The sequence below is a fragment of the Triticum urartu genome, chromosome 5A, assembly GCF_056163025.1.
Source record: "Triticum urartu cultivar PI428250 chromosome 5A, HENAU_Tu73, whole genome shotgun sequence".
Taxonomy (NCBI): domain Eukaryota; kingdom Viridiplantae; phylum Streptophyta; class Magnoliopsida; order Poales; family Poaceae; genus Triticum; species Triticum urartu.
Window position 1 is genome coordinate 345,348,756 of NC_141877.1, and position 19,245 is coordinate 345,368,000.

Here is a 19,245-nt window from a genome sequence, read left to right on the forward strand (position 1 = left end):
CTATTCCAGGGTGCACGCTGGTAGGAGAGACAACGAATTGAGCGGGTGTGCGCATCAGATGATGAGCGCATTATATACAAACTATGAATTGCTGGCCAGGGGTATACAAACTACAAATTGGTGGCCAGGGCTGATGTATAGGTGTCCCAAGCTTGGTGGCTCCTCCACCTCATGTGTCAATTTAAAGAGATGAATGAACATGGAGCTGAACCAATGGACATGTAAAGCAGTTTCAACAGAGGGATTTAATTGTTGCGGAGAACTGTTTCAGATAAAGGTGGAAGGAGACGAAGAGAAAAAGATGTGTAACTTGTTAATAACATTCATTACTATTTACTTGGATACCAATGTGCACTTGTGTTTATTAGAAATCATAATTAAAAGCGAAGTGGGGAAGATGAGAAACAAGTGTAGGACGCACCAAGGGAGTGATGGAGACACGAAGCGCTGCAGTGGGATCCTTTCTGGCTCAATCGGTCGGTCAGTTACGGCTAGAACAGAAGGTACGGGAGGATTGATTTAGACGGTTGTGTACGCTTAATGTGACCTTTTTTATAAGAATGAAATACTGAGGACAAATCAAATGCTAAAGAATAGAGTACAACCCCATCACGGACACACATGAGCAAGACTTCCAACTGAAATGAATGAGCTCAGTTTGCCAAAAGAATGGCTACCAGTGTGTCAGGTGCAGTGACTCAACATCCCTAGCTATGTATTGAACCAAGCAAAACAAAATTTAGATATGAATCAAAAATCAACAATAGAAAAATAATTAAAATTGAAGATTATTTATTCGGTCAAGCAAAAATAATCTATGTATTAACAAAATACACAAAAATTCAGATGAAGGCATGTGCTCATTCAGTGGGCTATGTAGGTTGGTGTGAGCAAAGCAAAAATACTGAAGAAAAATAGGAGGACGGGACCTTGAACTGCAGAAGTGTTGTTGTAGTAGTCTGTAGGTCACGTCGTTGACCCAAGGTGTGCTTCTCTATCCCTAGCTAATCCCAGTGGAACCATGGTCGCGGCAGCTCGTCTGGTCCGAGGCCGACAACAAGTGGAGGCACCGGACGGGAGACACGGCGTACGCGCATGCGTTGCTCGAGGATGCGCGCTTCAGACCATGGCGGCAACGAGGTGGCGGGGGGAGGGGCGGTTGGTAGACCGGATAACTGCTCCTTCCTGATGCTGTCCACTGGTACTGGTGTGAGAAAGGGGTGATCACATCCACCAAGTCATCCTGTTGGATCCCGCAGGAATCAAGGCGCGCCATAGGGATGGCCGCGTTTGGTGCCGCCGGCACCGCGAGGAGTAAACGAAGCGCCACCGCGAGGAAGATCCATAGTGGAGGAACCAGATGAGGAAGTGGCTCCAACCACCTGCGAGGGAGGCCAGCGACGGGAGGAGCCGGAGTAGAAAAATCACGGGGAGCTTCTTCGGGTCTGACCAGGGGCGTGGGCAGTAGAGAATGATTAGAAAAGATTTGTTTTCTTTCGGGGAAAAATATTTGAGAAGGTGGGTGAGGGAGTCCTGGATTAGGGGGTATCCAGACAGCCGGATTATATCCTTTGGCCAGACTATTGGACTATGAAGATACAAGATTGAAGACTTCATCCCGTGTCCGGATGGGACTCTACTTGGCATGGAAGGCAAGCTAGGCAATACGGATATGTATATCTCCTCCTTTGTAACCGACCTTGTGTAACCCTAGCCTCCTCCGGTGTCTATATAAACCGGAGGGTTTTAGTCTGTAGGACAACATACAATCATACCATAGGCTAGCTTCTAGGGTTTAGCCTCTCCGATCTCGTGGTAGATCAATTCTTGTACTACTCATATTATCAAGAACAATCAAGCAGGACGTAGGGTTTTAACTCCATCAAGAGGGCCCGAACCTGGGTAAAACATCGTGCCCCCTGCCTCCTGTTACCATCCGCCTTAGACGCACAGTTCGGGACCCCCTACCCGAGATCCGCCGGTTTTGACACCGACATTGGTGCTTTCATTAAGAGTTCCACTGTGTCGTCGCCATACGGAAAGATGCCTCTCTCGTTGTTAAAAACAACATTACCGCCGGGGGAGCCCTGGCTGTCGGCCAAACTCTTCGGCTTGGCAGTTTCATCATCACCGCCCGTTCGGCCGCTGCACCGACGATGACCTCTCGGGTCATCAAAAACAGCCTCCACATCGGCTCGGAATTCGCCGAGCAGATGGATCCAATGGAACTCTCTTCCTAAACGAGCTCTTGGATCGTATCGCCACCTTGGGAGTCGCTACAGACTATGATTGGATTGGGTTTAAACCCGATCAAAGGGAGATTAATTCTCCACCGGTCACCCATCATATTGCGGTGGTGGAGGAACAATGCGGCGATTCTTCCTCTATCTTGAGGACTAACTATGTCCGGATTCCTGAGCTCTCCGAGCCGGATACCCGTTTACGGGAGGACATCACCCAAGCCCTGAACTTAGAGTCAGGTAGCGGGCCAGACTTATCGGGCAACACTCCGGAATCCGAGCTTCCAAGATTGGAAACTCCTCGGCCCCTGGGTCTCAGATCGGGTAGGGGTTCGGACTCAAATCCACCCACCCACCCAGACATAAACGATCTTTCCCACATCAGGCAAGAGCCCCATGAAATAGTACATCATTATTGGGCCAGATTCCTCCTTGTGATGAACAAGGTTAAGGACTGTCGCGAGGAAGACGCGGTCTCATTTTTCTGCAATAATTGCACGGACAAGGGAACCCTTAACGCCGTAAGTCGCTGTGACATATCACGCTTCACTGACTTGGCGTCCATAGTACGAAAGTACTGTGCGATGGAAAGCGCCTGGAAAACCGAAACGAAATTTTGGGATTATCCGGCTTGGAATATACACCCAGTCTGAAGTAAAAGGGTGCACTATCATAAGACACCCGAGTTAGTTACAAAGAAACAAAAACCCTCTATAGGGCATAGAACCGTATTGGAGGGATGGCTTAACGGACCCTGCAAAATTCATAGTACAGCGGATACCATACCAACACATAGCCTTAGAGCATGTTGGATACTCCGGCAGGTGGCCAAAAGTGGTGAGGATCTTCTCATCCCAAATGCCACAGAGCACCATCCCGGGGATAACCATATGGTATTAACAGTCTTTGAAACCTTCGCATAAAATAATAGGCGCAAACAAACACTCCGCAGCCTCGCCGAAATCTGCCACGTGGCAGCAATGAATCCATGGAGTGACACGGCTATTACCTTCAATGCCAGTGACGAACCTAAATTCCGAACAGCCCAAGCACTAGCTGCATTGGTCCTCAGTCCAATTGTGGACGGCTTTCGACTCACCAAAGTACTCATGGACGGCGGCAGTGGATTAAACCTCATCTATGAGGAAACTCTTCAAAAAATGGAAATAGACTGGAACCGCATTGAGCAAAGCAGCACAACCTTCAGAGGAATCATCCCCAGTCGGGAAGCACGCTGTGCTGGGAAAATCACACTAGATGTGGTATTCGGCACGCCGGAGAACTATAGGTCTGAAGAAATTACATTCCAAGTGGCCCCATTCAGTAGTGGATACCATGCCCTTTTAGGACGGGAGGCGTTCACGATCTTCCAAGCCATACCCCATTATGGGTACATGAAGCTCAAAATGCCCGGGCCCAACGGAATCATCACTCTCGCTAGTGATCCGGACATAGCACTCCGCACCGAAAACAAAACAGCCGCATTGGCCCTCGAGGCATTATCCGAAGCCCTTTCCGCCGAGGAATTAATTGCGCTACGCTCCATAGTGGACAGGGACGACGTGATACTTGACAAGAGATCCAAGTCCACCTCTTTTAAACCAGCGGATGAAATAGCCAAATTCCAAGTCCACCCAATGGACCCTACAAAAACAGCCTCCATCGGGGCACAGTTAAACCCCGCCGTGGACGCCGCACTACGAGAGTTCCTGCATGAGAATTGGGGCATATTCGCCTGGCACCCCTCAGACATGCCAGGAATCCCTCGCAGGCTGGCTGAGCACAACCTCAATATCCTAAAGGGATTCAAGCCGGTCAAGCAGGCTCTTCGGCGTTTCTCTGAACCTAAGAGACAGGCTATGGGAGAGGAACTAGCCAAGTTATTGGAGGCCGGATTCATTTGAGAAATAAAACACCCAGACTGGCTAGCAAACTTGGTGATGGTACCAAAGAAGGACAAATCATGGCGCCTATGTGTCGATTTCAAGGACCTCAACAAGGCTTGCCCAAGGATCCCTTCCTCCTCCCCCGCATTGATCAAATTATCGATGCTACCGTAGGACATGAGTCATTGTGTTTCCTCGACGCATACTCCGGCTACCACCAAATCAAGATGGCGGAGTACGACCAAGCCGCAACGGCATTTATCACACCATACGGCCCCTTCTATTTCAACACAATGCCTTTTGGGCTCAAAAACGCCGGCGCAACATATCAGCGCATGATTCAGACATGTCTGGAGAAACAAATCGGCAAAATAGTAGAGGCATACGTAGATGATGTGGTCGTCAAAACCAAACACGTCGACTCTCTAATAGACGCCTTGAGGCTCACATTCGACAACCTCCGAACATACAACATCAAGCTCAATCCGGAAAAATGCGTTTTCGGCGTACCAGCCGGAAAGCTCCTGGGCTTCATTGTCTCCAGTAGAGGAATTGAAGCTAACCCAGCCAAATCCGAGCTTTTTCACAGTTGGCTACCCCAACAGACCTCAAACAAATCCAGAAATTAACTGGATGTGTGGTGGCCCTAAGCCACTTTATCTCCCGCTTAGGAGAAAAGGCATTACCCCTTTATCGCCTCCTTCGGTGCATCGAACACTTCGAGTGGGCGGACGCTGCCACAGCCGGATTGGAAGAAATAAAATCCATACTGGCAACCAACCCAATCCTGTCCGCGCCAAACATTGGCGAACCAATGTTGTTATACATTGCGACAACTCATCAGGTTGTAAGCGTAGTGCTCGTCGTCGAACAAGAGGCGGACGGACATAAATTCTCTCTTCAAAAGCCAGTATATTATGTATCTACTGTCCTCACTCCATGCAAATCACGGTACCCACATTATCAAAAGATAGCCTATGCGGTATTCATGGCATCCCGGAAGCTGCGACACTACTTTCAAGAGTGTTCGATTACGGTAGCCTCGGAAGTGCCACTTAATGATATTACAAACAACCGCGACGCCACGGACCGGATTGCCAAATGGGCCATTGAGCTCCTCCCGTTCGACATAACATACAAACCACGGCAAGCCATTAAATCGCAAGTATTGGCCGACTTTGTCGCCGAATGGACGGAAGCCGAACTCCCTAAAGAGTACGTCCCATACTCCAATTGGATCATGCACTTCGACGGCTCCAAAATGCTGGCTGGTCTGGGGGCTGGCGTCGTCCTGACGTCCCCAACCGGAGATACAGTTCAATACGTACTGCAGATACTGTATATAGACTCCAACAACGCAGCCAAATACGAAGCCTTGCTACATGGTCTTCGGATGGCAGTTTCCATGGGCATTCAATGCCTGGAGGTGCATGGGGGTTCGAACCTCACAATATCCTAGATAAATGGAGACTTCGGTGCCAAGGATCCGAAGATGGCAGCCTATCGAAACACCATCCTAAAGATGTCAGCTCGGTTCGAGGGGCTCGAATTTCACCATGTGGCTCGGGAAAACAATCAGGCGGCGGATACCCTCGCCCGCATCGGCGCAAAACGCGATGCGGTCCCCCCCAACATCTTTTTGGAGAGGCTGTTTAAGCCATCCGTGGTATGGGAAGGGGACACCGGTAACAATAGTCCGGACCCGGCCAAAATGCCCGATACCGAACACTCCAACATAATCGGAGGACATGCCACCGAAATAACACCTTCAGCCCACGTCATAATGGCCGTCATTGTCCCGTGGACAGAACCATTCTTGGCCTACCTAACTAGGCAGGAACTTCCCGAGGACCAAAATGAGGCACGCTGCATAGTGCAGCGATCTAAAGCCTACAGGGTCCACGAGGGAGAGCTGTATAAAAAAAACACTACCGGAGTCCTTCAAAGGTGCATCTCCGAAGTGGAAGGGCGGAAGCTTTTGGCAGAAATTCACGCCGGACTCGGCGGCCACCACGCCGCAGCCCGGGCCCTTGTAAGCAAGGCCTTCAGTACATGTTTTTATTGGCCGACGGCCCGGGCAGACGCACGGGACTTGGTCCAACGCTGCGTCGGTTGCCAGCTTTTTGCAAACCAAAGCCACATGCCACCCACCACCCTCCAAACAATCCCCATTACCTGGCCCTTCGCGGTTTGGGGGCTTGACATGGTTGGACCCCTTAAAGGGGGAACCCATAAGAAAAAATACTTACTGGTCATGGTGGATAAATTCACCAAATGGATAGAAGCCAAACCTGTTAAAACAGCCAAATCCGGACCGGTGATAGACTTCATATCCGGGGTTGTACACCGTTATGGCGTCCCCCACAGCATCATCACTGACAACGACACGAACTTCACGGCCGATGAGGTAAAACTCTGGTGCAGCAACATGGGCATCAAGCTCGATTATGCTTCCGTCTATCACCCACAAACCAACGGCCAAGTTGAGCGAGCAACTGGTCTTATCATGAGCGGCATTAAACCCATATTAGTGCGGTCCTTAAAGGAGTCTAACACGCACTGGGTAGAGGAGCTCGACTCCGTACTCTAGGGGCTGCAGACCACGCCGAATCGTACTACCGGATATACACCCTTCTTTATGGTGTACGGCGCAGAGGCGGTTCTGCCCTGCGACATAATTCATGACTCACCTCGAGTGTGCATGTACGAAGAAAGAGAAGCCGAGCTCGATCGGCAGGACAGTCTGGACACCCTGGAGGAGGAGCGTGGCGTGGCAAAAGCCCGTTCCGCATTCTATCAGCAACAGGCTCGCAGATACCAAAGCACAGAAGTACGGGCCAAAACTTATAACGTTGGCGAGTTAGTTCTATGCCTGCCGGAGAAGAAAAAGACCAAGCTCGAGCCCAAATGGGAAGGTCCCTTCATTATTGACCAAGTTCTGACCGGTGGAGCATACCATCTGCGGGATGCGTCGAATAATCGACTTGAACCGAACCCATGGAACACAGCCAGGCTCCGAAGATTCTACGCCTAGCGCCGGACTCTATGTTCGTCTCCTTCCTCTATCCATTTTTTGCATATACATTATCTGTCTTTTTTCTCTTTCTTTCTTTTATTCTTTCTCAAGGCCTTCAAGGGCCAACTTGTGCCTCGCTTGCACACTATAGACGCGCTAACCACGCTCATTATACCTGGGGGCTTCTTACACAGAAGCTTAATTATATTTCTAGGCTTTATGCCCCGCACATGTGTTATTCTTCCGCATGTACCTTTTCTTCGCCATTATATGCATCGATATGACTTAAGTTTTGGCCAAGCTGGGCTGCCTGGCTCTTGTATTTATGCCCTACGTTCCCGTTAATTCGGCTAGGGCATAAGGGGAGCACCTCTGCGATTGTTACTGCCGGGTCAGCCGGATGTATACCTCAGACTGGGTGAAGCCGAAAGCTAGCGTTCTTAAGGGAATATTCGGTCGGCGAACAAAAGATGATTTTTATTTATTTTCCACATATGCCCCCGGATGTTTTTTCCTGCGTCTCCTCTCGCAGTCCGGACATGCACCTTAGGGCATGCGTACCCAGGGAAAGGAACCCCTAACGGAACTATTCTCCCTGGAAGTGTTTCTTACTACCCATGTAATATAACATAACTAGTTGGGTACTTGTCTGTTCAAGCACTAATGACCCCTACGCCTGGTTTCCACGCATACCCCGGTTCTTATATAACTGAGCGGGTATTCGGAAACACTCCGGACTATCGGGTCCCGAGGTTGAAGCGAAAAGGTCCGCCATGACAAATGATTTACAATCCGGCTAGAAGGCATTATACATGTCACTTTAATTACATAGTCATGTAGACTGACTAAATTCCTCTTCTATACCATCCAACAGGCTGTCTAGCCTACAATCCTATTGGGAATACTTTGCAGCTAATTCTACTTGCCCATACACTAAGCTAACGGGGATCTCTTTCCCATCGGGCCCCACAGGTCCGACCTCGGCCATGTGGTTTGGGTCAGCTTTGGTATACCGCGTCTTCACCATGGCCCAGGCTTCCCGGGCACCTTGACGGCAGGCCGATATCTTCCATAATCGGAAGCGCCGCTGTGCTCCCTTGAGCTTCTCCCCAAGCTCTCCAATGCCTTCTGGCAGGGAGACGGAAGGCCACAAGGCCTGGGCAATACCTTGCATCACCTGCCAAACTTGTTCGTGCAGTTGTGAGAGCTCGGATAGAAGATCACCCGCATACCCGGGCATCTCCTCCGCGGGACGACCCATCAGCATACCTGCAGACATAACTCTGTTAGCCGGCTTCTCCGTCATCCCCTGTTTAAGGGTTCGTTCAAGCACTTACTGAAAATGCCGCGTCGAAGCCGCTTATTCTCCTTCTGGGAGTCCGCAAGCTGGGCTCGAACATCTTTCAGTTCCACGCTCAACTTGGTATTGGCATCTTGGAGATTGTTTTTCTCCCGCCCGACCTTAGTCAGCACACGTTCGCCAGCCTTTAGCTGTCGTACGGCATGCTGGTCCTCAGGATTCTCTCTGGATTCATCTGCAATATCTATTATTAGATCTGCAGCCACGCTGCATGCTATATGGTACCTATCATTCTTTGAAACAAATGTTACCAGCTGGGGACTTTTTAGGTTCCTTCAATGCGGCAACGGCGGCCCGAAGTTGGGTCTTGCATTCATCCAGCTCCTGTGACAGTCGAGTATTCTTCTCTGTAAGAATCTGCACAATAGATGATCCTTAAATCAGTTCTGCTAACTGTTTCAAGTCTCAGGGGCTACTGATACATATAATCATCAGATTTGCTTACCCGTACATCCCTTACATACTGGTCCGTGGCTCTCGCTAGACCACTTTGAGCAGCACGTGAAGGAAATATGCCCTAGAGGCAATAATAAAGTTATTATTTATTTCCTTATATCATGATAAATGTTTATTATTCATGCTAGAATTGTACTAACCGAAAACATAATACATGTGTGAACACATAGACAAACAAAGTGTCACTAGTATGCCTCTACTTGACTAGCTCGTTAATCAAAGATGGTTATGTTTCCTAACCATGAACAATGAGTTGTTATTTGATTAACGGGATCACATCATTAAGTGAATGATCTGATTGACATGACCCATTCCATTAGCTTAGCACCCGATCGTTTAGTATGTTGCTATTGCTTTCTTCATGATTTATACATGTTCCTATGACTATGAGATTATACAACTCCCGTTTGCCGGAGGAACACTTTGTGTGCTACCAAACGTCACAACGTAACTGGGTGATCATAAAGGAGCTCTACAGGTGTCTCCAAAGGTACATGTTGGGTTGGCGTATTTCGAGATTAGGATTTGTCACTCCGATTGTCGGAGAGGTATCTCTGGGCCCTCTCGGTAATGCACATCACTTAAGCCTTGCAAGCATTGCAACTAATGAGTTAGTTGCGGGATGATGTATTACAGAATGAGTAAAGAGACTTGCCGGTAACGAGATTGAACTAGGTATTGGAATACCGACGATCGAATCTCGGGCAAGTAACATACCGATGACAAAGGGAACAACGTATGTTGTTATGCGGTCTGACCGATAAAAGATCTTCGTAGAATATGTAGGAGCCAATATGAGCATCCAGGTTCTGCTATTGGTTATTGACCAGAGAAGTGTCTCGGTCATGTCTACATTGTTCTCGAACCCGTAGGGTCCGCACGCTTAAGGTTACGATGACAGTTATATTATGAGTTTATGCATTTTGATGTACCGAAGGTTGTTCGGAGTCCCGGATGTGATCACGGACATGATGAGGAGTCTCGAAATGGTCGAGACATAAAGATTGATATATTGGAAGCCTATGTTTGGATATCGGAAGTGTTCCGGGTGAAATCGGGATTTTACCGGAGTACCGGGAGGTTACCGGAACCCCCCGAGAGCTATATGGGCCTTAATGGGCCATAGTGGAAGAAGAGGAGAGGCAGCCAGGGCTTGGGCCACGTGCCCCTCCCCCCTAGTCTGAATAGGACAAGGAGAGAGGGGGCCAGCGCCCTCCTCCTTCTCTCTCTCTCTTTTCCACCTCGCGAGTCCTATTCCAACTAGGGTTGGGGGAGAAGTCCTACTCCCGGAGGGAGTAGGACTCCTCCTGGCGCGCCATATGTGGCCGGCCGGCCTCCCCCTCTTGGTCCTTTATATACAGAGGCAGGGGCACCCCAGAGACACACAAGTTGATCCACGTGATCATATTCTTAGCCGTGTGCGGTGCCCCCTTCCACCATAGTCCTCGATAATATTGTAGCGGAGTTTAGGCGAAGCCCTGCTGCAGTAGTTCATCAAGATCGTCACCACGCCGTCGTGCTGACGGAACTCTTCCCCGACACTTTGCTGGATCGGAGTCCTGGGATCGTGATCGAGCTGAACGTGTGCTAAAACTCGGAGGTGCCGTAGTTTCGGTGCTTGATCGGTCGGGTCGTGAAGACGTACGACTACATCAACCAAACGCTTCCGTTTTCGATCTACTAGGTATGTAGATCACACTCTCCCCTCTCGTTGCTATGTAGCACCATGATCTTGCGGCGTGTGCGTAGGAAATTTTTTGAAATTACTACGTTCCCCAACAGTGGCATCCGAGCCTTGGTTTTTATGGTTTGATGTTATATGCACGAGTAGAACATAAGTGAGTTGTGGGCGATATAAGTCATACTGCTTACCAGCATGTCATACTTTGGTTCGGCGGTATTGTTGGATGAAGCGGCCCGGACCGACATTACGCGTACGCTTACGCGAGACCGGTTCTCCCGACGTGCTTTGCACAAAGGTGGCTAGCGGGTGACAGTTTCTCCAACTTTAGTTGAACCAAGTGTGGCTACGCCCGGTCCTTGCGAAGGTTAAAATAGCACCAACTTGACAAACTATCGTTGTGGTTTTGATGCGTAGGTAAGATTGGTTCTTGCTTAAGCCCGTAGCAGCCACGTAAAACTTACAACAACAAAGTAGAGGACGTCTAACTTGTTTTTGCAGGGCATGTTGTGATGTGATATGGTCAAAACATGATGAGATATAAGTTGTTGTATGAGATGATCATGTTTTGTTAAAGTTATCGGCAACTGGCAAAAGCCTTATGGTTGTCTCTTTATTTCATAAGATGCAAGCGCCAAATAATTGCTTTACTTTATCGCTATGCGATAGCAATAGTTGCAAGAGCAATAGTTGGCGAGACGACCGTGTGACGACACATTGATATAGATCAAGATGATGGAGATCATGGTGTCATGCCGGTAACGATAGAGATCATGACAGTACTTTGGAGATGGAGATCAAAGGCGCAAGATGATGATGGCCATATCATGTCACATATTTTGATTGCATATGATGTTTATCTTTTATACATCTTATTTTTGCTTAGTTTGACGGTAGCATTTTAAGATGATCTCTCACTAATTATCAAGAAGTGTTCTCCCTGAGTATGCACCATTGCGAAAGTTCTTCGTGCTGAGACACCACGTGATGATCGGGTGTGTTAGGTTCTACGTTCAAATACAACGGGTGCAAAACGCACACACGGAATACTCAGGTTATACTTGACGAGCCAAGCATATACAGATATGGCCTCGGAACACGGAGACCGAAAGGTCGAGCGTGAATCATATAGTAGATATGATCAACATAGTGATGTTCACCAATGAAACTACTCCATCTCACGTGATGATCGGACATGGTTTAGTTGATTTGGATCACGTGATCACTTAGAGGATTAGAGGGATGTCTATCTAAGTGGGAGTTCTTAAGTAATATGATTAAATTGAACTTAAATTTATCATGAACTTAGTCCTGGTAGTATTTTGCAAATCATGTTGTAGATCAATAGCTCGCGTTGTTGCTTCCCTGTGTTAATTTTGATATGTTCCTACAGAAAATTGTGTTGAAAGATGTTAGTAGCAATGATGCGGATTGGATCCGTGATCTGAGGTTTATCCTCATTGCTGCACAGAAGAATTATGTCCTTGATGCACCGCTAGGTGACGGACCTATTGTAGGAGCAGATGCAGACGTTATGAATGTTTGGCTAGCTCAATATGATGACTACTTGATAGTTTAGTGCACCATGCTTAATGGCTTAGAATCGGGACTTCAAAGACGTTTTGAACGTCATGGAGCATATGAGATGTTCCAGGAGTTGAAGTTAATATTTCAAGCAAATACCCGAGTTGAGAGATATGAAAGTCTCCAACAAGTTCTATAGCTAAAAGATGGAGGAGAATCGCTCAACTAGTGAGCATGTGCCCAGATTGTCTGAGTACAACAATCGCTTGAATCAAGTGGGAGTTAATCTTCCAGATAAGATAGTGATTGACAGAATTCTCTAGTCACCATCACCAAGTTAGTGGAACTTTGTGATGAACTATGATATGCAAGGGATAACGGAAACGATTCCCAAGCTCTTCGTAATGCGGAAATTGACGAAGGTAGAAATCGAGAAAAACATCAAGTGTTGATGGTAGACAAGACCACTAGTTTCAAGAAAAGGGCAGAGGGAAGAAGGGGAACTTCAAGAAGAACAACAAGCAAGTTGCTGCTCAAGTGAAGAAGCCCAAGTCTGGTCCTAAGCCTGAGACTAAGTGTTTCTACTGCAAAAGGACTGGTCACTGGAAGCGGAACTACCCCAAGTGATTGGCAGATAAGAAGGATGGCAAAGTGAACATAAGTATATTTGATATACATGTTATTGATGTGTACTTTACTAGTGTTTATAGCAACCCCTCAGTATGTGATACTAGTTCAGTTGCTAAGAATAGTAACTCGAAACGGGAGTTGCAGAATAAACAGAGACTAGTTAAGGGTAAAGTAACGATGTGTGGTTCCAAGATTGATATGATCATCATCGCACACTCCCTATACTTTCGGGATTAGTGTTGAACCTGAATAAGTGTTATTTGGTGTTTGCGTTAAGCATGAATATGATTTGATCATGTTTATTGTAATACGGTTATTCATTTAAGTAAGAGAATAAATTGTTGTTCTGTTTACATGAATAAAACCTTATATGGTTACACACCCAATGAAAATAGTTCATTGGATCTCGATCGTAGTGATACACATAATCATAATATTGAAACCAAAAGATGTAAAGTTAATAATGATAGTGCAACTTATTTGTAGCACTGCCGTTTAGGTCATATTGGTGTAAAGCGCATGAAGAAACTCCATGCTGATGGGCTTTTGGAATCACTTGATTATGAATCAGTTGATGCTTGTGAACCATGCCTCATGGGCAAGATGACTAAGACTCCATTCTTCGGAACAATGGAGCGAGCAACAAATTTGTTGGAAATCATACATACTGATGTATGTGGTCCGATGAATATTGAGACTCGCGACATGTATCATTATTTTCTGATCTTCACAGATGATTTGAGCAGATATGAGTATATCTACTTGATGAAACATAAGTCTAAAACATTTGAAAAGTTCAAAGAATTTTAGAGTGAAGTGGAAAATCATCGTAACAAGAAAATAAAGTTTCTACGATCTGATCGTGGAGAAGAGTATTTGAGTTATGAGTTTGGTCTTCAATTAAAACAATGTGGAATAGTTTCACAAACTCATGTCACATGGAACACCACAGCATAATGGTGTGTCCAAACGTCATAACCGTACTTTATTGGATATAGTGCAATCTATGATGTCTCTTACCGATCTACCACTATCGTTTTGGGGTTATGCATTAAAGACAGCTGCATTCACGTTTAAAAGGGCACCATCTAAGTCCGTTGAGACGATACAATCTGAACTGTGGTTTGGCAAGAAACCAAAGTTGTCGTTTCTTAAAGTTTGGGATTGTGATGCTTATATGAAAAAGTTTCATCCTGATAAGCTCAAACCCAAATCGGAGAAATATGTCTTCATAGGATACCCAAAGGAGACTATTGGGTACACCTTCTATCACAGATCCAAAGGCAAGACATTCGTTGCTAAGAATGGATCCTTTCTAAGAGAAGGAGGTTCTCTCGAAAGAAGTGAGTAGGAGGAAAGTAGAACTTGACGAGGTAACTGTACCTACTCCCTTATTGGAAAGTAGTACATCACAAAAACCTGTTTCTGTGACACCTACACCAGTTAGTGAGGAAGCTAATGATGATGATCATGTAACTTCAGATCAAGTTACTACCGAATCTCGTAGGTAAACCAGAGTGAGATCCGCACCAGAGTGGTACGGTAATCCTGTTCTGGAAGTCATGTTACTAGACCATGACGAACTTGCGAACTACGAAGAAGCGATGGTGAGCCCAGATTCCGCAAAATGGCTTGAGGCCATGAAATCTGAGATGGGATCCATGTATGAGCACAAAGTATGGACTTTGGTTGACTTGCCCGATGATCGGCAAGCTATAGAAAATAAATGGATCTTCAAGAGGAAGACGGACGATGATAGTAGTGTTACTATCTACAAAGCTAGAATTGTCACAAAAGGTTTTCGACAAAGTTCAAGGTGTTGACTACAATGAGAGTTTCTCACTCGTATCTATGCTTAAGTCTGTCCGAATCATGTTAGCAATTACCGCATTTTATGAAATCTGGCAAATGGATAAACAAAACTGCATTCCTTAATAGATTTATTAAAGAAGAGTTCTATATGATACAACCAGAAGGTTTTGTCAATCCTAAAGGTGCTAACAAAATATGCAAGCTCCAGCGATCCATCTATGGACTGGTGCAAGCATCTCGGAGTTGGAATATACGCTTTGATAAGTTGATCAAAGCATATAGTTTTATACAGACTTGCGATGAAGCCTGTATTTACAAGAAAGTGAGTGGGAGCACTACAACATTTCTGATAAGTATATGTGAATGACATATTGTTGATCGGAAATAATGTAGAATTATTTTGCAAAGCATAAAGGAGGTTTTGAAAGGAATTTTTTCAAAGAAAGACCTCGGTAAAGCTGCTTACATATTGAGCATCAAGATCTATAGAGATAGATTAAGACGCTTGATAAGTTTTTTCAATGAGTACATACCTTGACAAGATTTTGAAGTAGTTCAAAATGGAACAGTCAAAGAAAGAGTTCTTACCTGTGTTGTAAGGTGTGAAATTGAGTAAGACTCAAAGCCCGACCACGACAGAATATAGAAATAGAATGAAAGTCATTCCCTATGCCTCAGCCATAGGTTCTATAAAGTATGCCATGCTGTGTACCAGATCTATTGTATACCCTACACTGTGTTAAACAAGGGAGTACAATAGTGATCTAAGAGTAGATCACTGGACAGCGGTCAAAATTATCCTTAGTGGAATAAGGAAATATTTCTCAATTATGGAGGTGACAAAAAAGGTTCATCGTAAAAAGTTACGTCGATGCAAGTTTTGACACAGATCTGGATGACTCTAAGTCTCGATCTAGATACATATTGAAAGTGGGAGCAATAAGCTAGAGTAGCTCCGTGCAGAGCATTGTCGACATAGAAATTCGCAAAATACTTACGGATCTGAATGTGACAGACCGTTGACTAAAATTATCTCACAAGCAAAACATGATCACACCTTAGTAAACCCTTTGGGTGTTGATCACATATCGATGTGAACTATGGGTGTTAATCACATGGTGATGTGAACTATTGATGTTAAATCACATGGCGATGTGAACTAGATTATTGACTCTAGTGCAAGTGGGAGACTGAAGGAAATATGCCCTAGAGGCAATAATAAAGTTATTATTTATTTCCTTATATCATGATAAATGTTTATTATTCATGCTAGAATTGTACTAACCGGAAACATAATACATGTGTGAACACATAGACAAACAAAGTGTCACTAGTATGCCTCTACTTGACTAGCTCGTTAATCAAAGATGGTTATGTTTCCTAACCATGAACAATGAGTTGTTATTTGATTAACGGGATCACATCATTAAGTGAATGATCTGATTGACATGACCCATTCCATTAGCTTAGCACCCGATCATTTAGTATGTTGCTATTGCTTTCTTCATGACTTATACATGTTCCTATGACTATGAGATTATACAACTCCCGTTTGCCGGAGGAACACTTTGTGTGCTACCAAACATCACAACGTAACTGGGTGATCATAAAGGAGCTCTACAGGTGTCTCCAAAGGTACATGTTGGGTTGGCGTATTTCGAGATTAGGATTTTTCACTCCGATTATCGGAGAGGTATCTCTGGGCCCTCTCGGTAATGCACATCACTTAAGCCTTGCAAGCATTGCAACTAATGAGTTAGTTGCGGGATGATGTATTACAGAATGAGTAAAGAGACTTGCCGGTAACGAGATTGAACTAGGTATTGGAATACCGACGATCGAATCTCGGGCAAGTGACATACCGATGACAAAGGGAACAACGTATGTTGTTATGCGGTCTGACCGATAAAAGATCTTCGTAGAATATGTAGGAGCCAATATGAGCATCCAGGTTCCGCTATTGGTTATTGACCAGAGACGTGTCTCGGTCATGTCTACATTGTTCTCGAACCCGTAGGGTCCGCACGCTTAAGGTTACGATGACAGTTATATTATGAGTTTATGCATTTTGATGTACCAAAGGTTGTTCGGAGTCTCGGATGTGATCACGGACATGAAGAGGAGTCTCGAAATGGTCGAGACATAAAGATTGATATATTGGAAGCCTATGTTTGGATATCGGAAGTGTTCCGGGTGAAATCGGGATTTTACCGGAGTACCGGGAGGTTACCGGAACCCCCCGAGAGCTATATGGGCCTTAATGGGCCATAGTGGAAGAAGAGGAGAGGCAGCCAGGGCTTGGGCCGCGCGCCCCTCCCCCCTAGTCCGAATAGGACAAGGAGAGAGGGGGCCGGCGCCCTCCTCCTTCTCTCTCTCTCTTTTCCACCTCGCGAGTCCTATTCCAACTAGGGTTGGGGGAGAAGTCCTACTCCCGGAGGGAGTAGGACTCCTCCTGGCGCGCCATATGTGGCCGGCCGACCTCCCCCTCTTGGTCCTTTATATACAGAGGCAGGGGCACCCCAGAGACACACAAGTTGATCCACGTGATCATATTCTTAGCCGTGTGCGGTGCCCCCTTCCACCATAGTCCTCGATAATATTGTAGCGGAGTTTAGGCGAAGCCCTGCTACAGTAGTTCATCAAGATCGTCACCACGCCGTCGTGCTGATGGAACTCTTCCCCGACACTTTGCTGGATCGGAGTCTGGGGATCGTCATCGAGCTGAACGTGTGCTAAAACTCGGAGGTGCCTTAGTTTCGGTGCTTGATCGGTCAGGCCGTGAAGACGTACGACTACATCAACCAAACGCTTCCGTTGTCGATCTACTAGGTATGTAGATCACACTCTCCCCTCTTGTTGCTATGCATCACCATGATCTTGCGTGTGCGTAGGAAATTTTTTGAAATTACTACGTTCCCCAACAGCACGGAGGTACGCGTCTCCAGAATTGAAGGCATCAAATGCCTCTGGTGAGAAGCAAGCGTCACGGAGTACGGCCCGGCGACGCCTATGATTCATGGCACTCTCCACTTCTGAATTGTAGCGGATAGTCTATCCGCATCCTCTGTAGGGGGAGTATCCGGCGTCCGCCCCATGTCGGCTTCCGCCTCTATGTCCGGTCCTGGAGCCCGACTGGTAGAAGCATGATCGGCAGCCTCACCGGACATATTCCGGCGAGCGTTTTTTTTGTTAAAGAAACATGGACGTCATTACATTTTGAGAAAGACGACAACCACGAAGCGGGGTTTTTGTCATACCTCTGCGCCGACGTCTCCGTCCAGACCGCCTTCCTTTTTGGCCTACCCGGCCTCGACGCCTCTTGTTGGCGAGTTGCTGTGGGTTCGGCACGGCGTCCCGAATGCCTTCCCTATAAAACACCATATGTATATGGTAGGTGAAGTATCTAAAAGGGAATCCTAGTTTTCGGAGTTGGGATTTTGGTTTTTCTTACGAGCGACGCAGGGAGTAGTCCGGGATAGTCGGCCATAATGGCCACCATGGCGTCATCACAGCTCAACTGATAGAACTGTCGGTCTATCAGCTCCACGAATATGTCCGGATCTTCTTCGAGTCCGGAACCGAGGGCCCGGTCGGGGTCCTCTGGTTGTGGGGATGGGCTGTTGACCTCCCTTATGGCTTTTCGTAGTTCCTGCCGTGAAATGGCAAGGTAAGTACCTACAACAAAGAATGCAGGAGGAATGGGAGTAAGGAGATATAACTCACCCAGCTTGGAGGGTTGTACATGGAGAATCCATCCCGTGGTTTGATGCGGATGAACTCCTCTTCCTCTCCCTTGAACAACTCGGACATGATTTTTGCTAAAGCAGCAGCGTTGTCCGGACCCTTGCGCCCGCAACAGGCGGCATCGTCTTCCCCGTTAAAACACCACAGGGGGTGCCCTCGATATTGAAGTGGCTGTACTCCCCGCATTATGCATATTGACATAACCTCGATTATTGTCAATCCTGATTGAGCCAGCGCTTTAATCCGGTTCATCAGGTAGAGGACTTCCCCATTGTCTTCCTCCTGGGGGCTCCATGGGCGCCAGCTTCGGCGTTTCTTCAGAGGAGCATTATTGAACTCAGGTAGACCCCGCCGAACAGGGTCCGGAAGGGGGACGTCCTCCATATAAAACCATTCCGAAGGCCAGTCCTCGGATGTCTTCTTCGGAGTACCAGACAGGTATCCGGTTTCGGCGATGCGCCATATTTCGGCTCCGCCCACTTGATAAAGTGACCCCTCCTGTGTGCGGGGGACGAGGCAAAATAACCTTTTCCACAGCTCGAAATGAGCCTCGCAACCCAGGAATAACTCACAGAGGGCAACATAGCCGACGATGTGTAATATGGAAGCAGGGGTGAAATTATGCAGTTGGAGGCCGTAAAACTCCAGGAGCCCGCGGAGGAACGGATGAATTGGAAATCCGAGTCCCCTTAATAAATAAGGAACAAGGCATACCCGCTCCCCCGTAGAGGGGCTGGGGAAGCTCTCCGCTTGCTCCCCGCCATTGTAGGTGGCGAGCCCGGCTCGGACGGGAACCATATACGTTGAAGGGAGAAATCCCTTAGTCTGCAGTTCGACTAATCGACTGTGTGGGACTGAACACCTCTCCCAATCACCGGGCTTAGGGCTACGGGGCG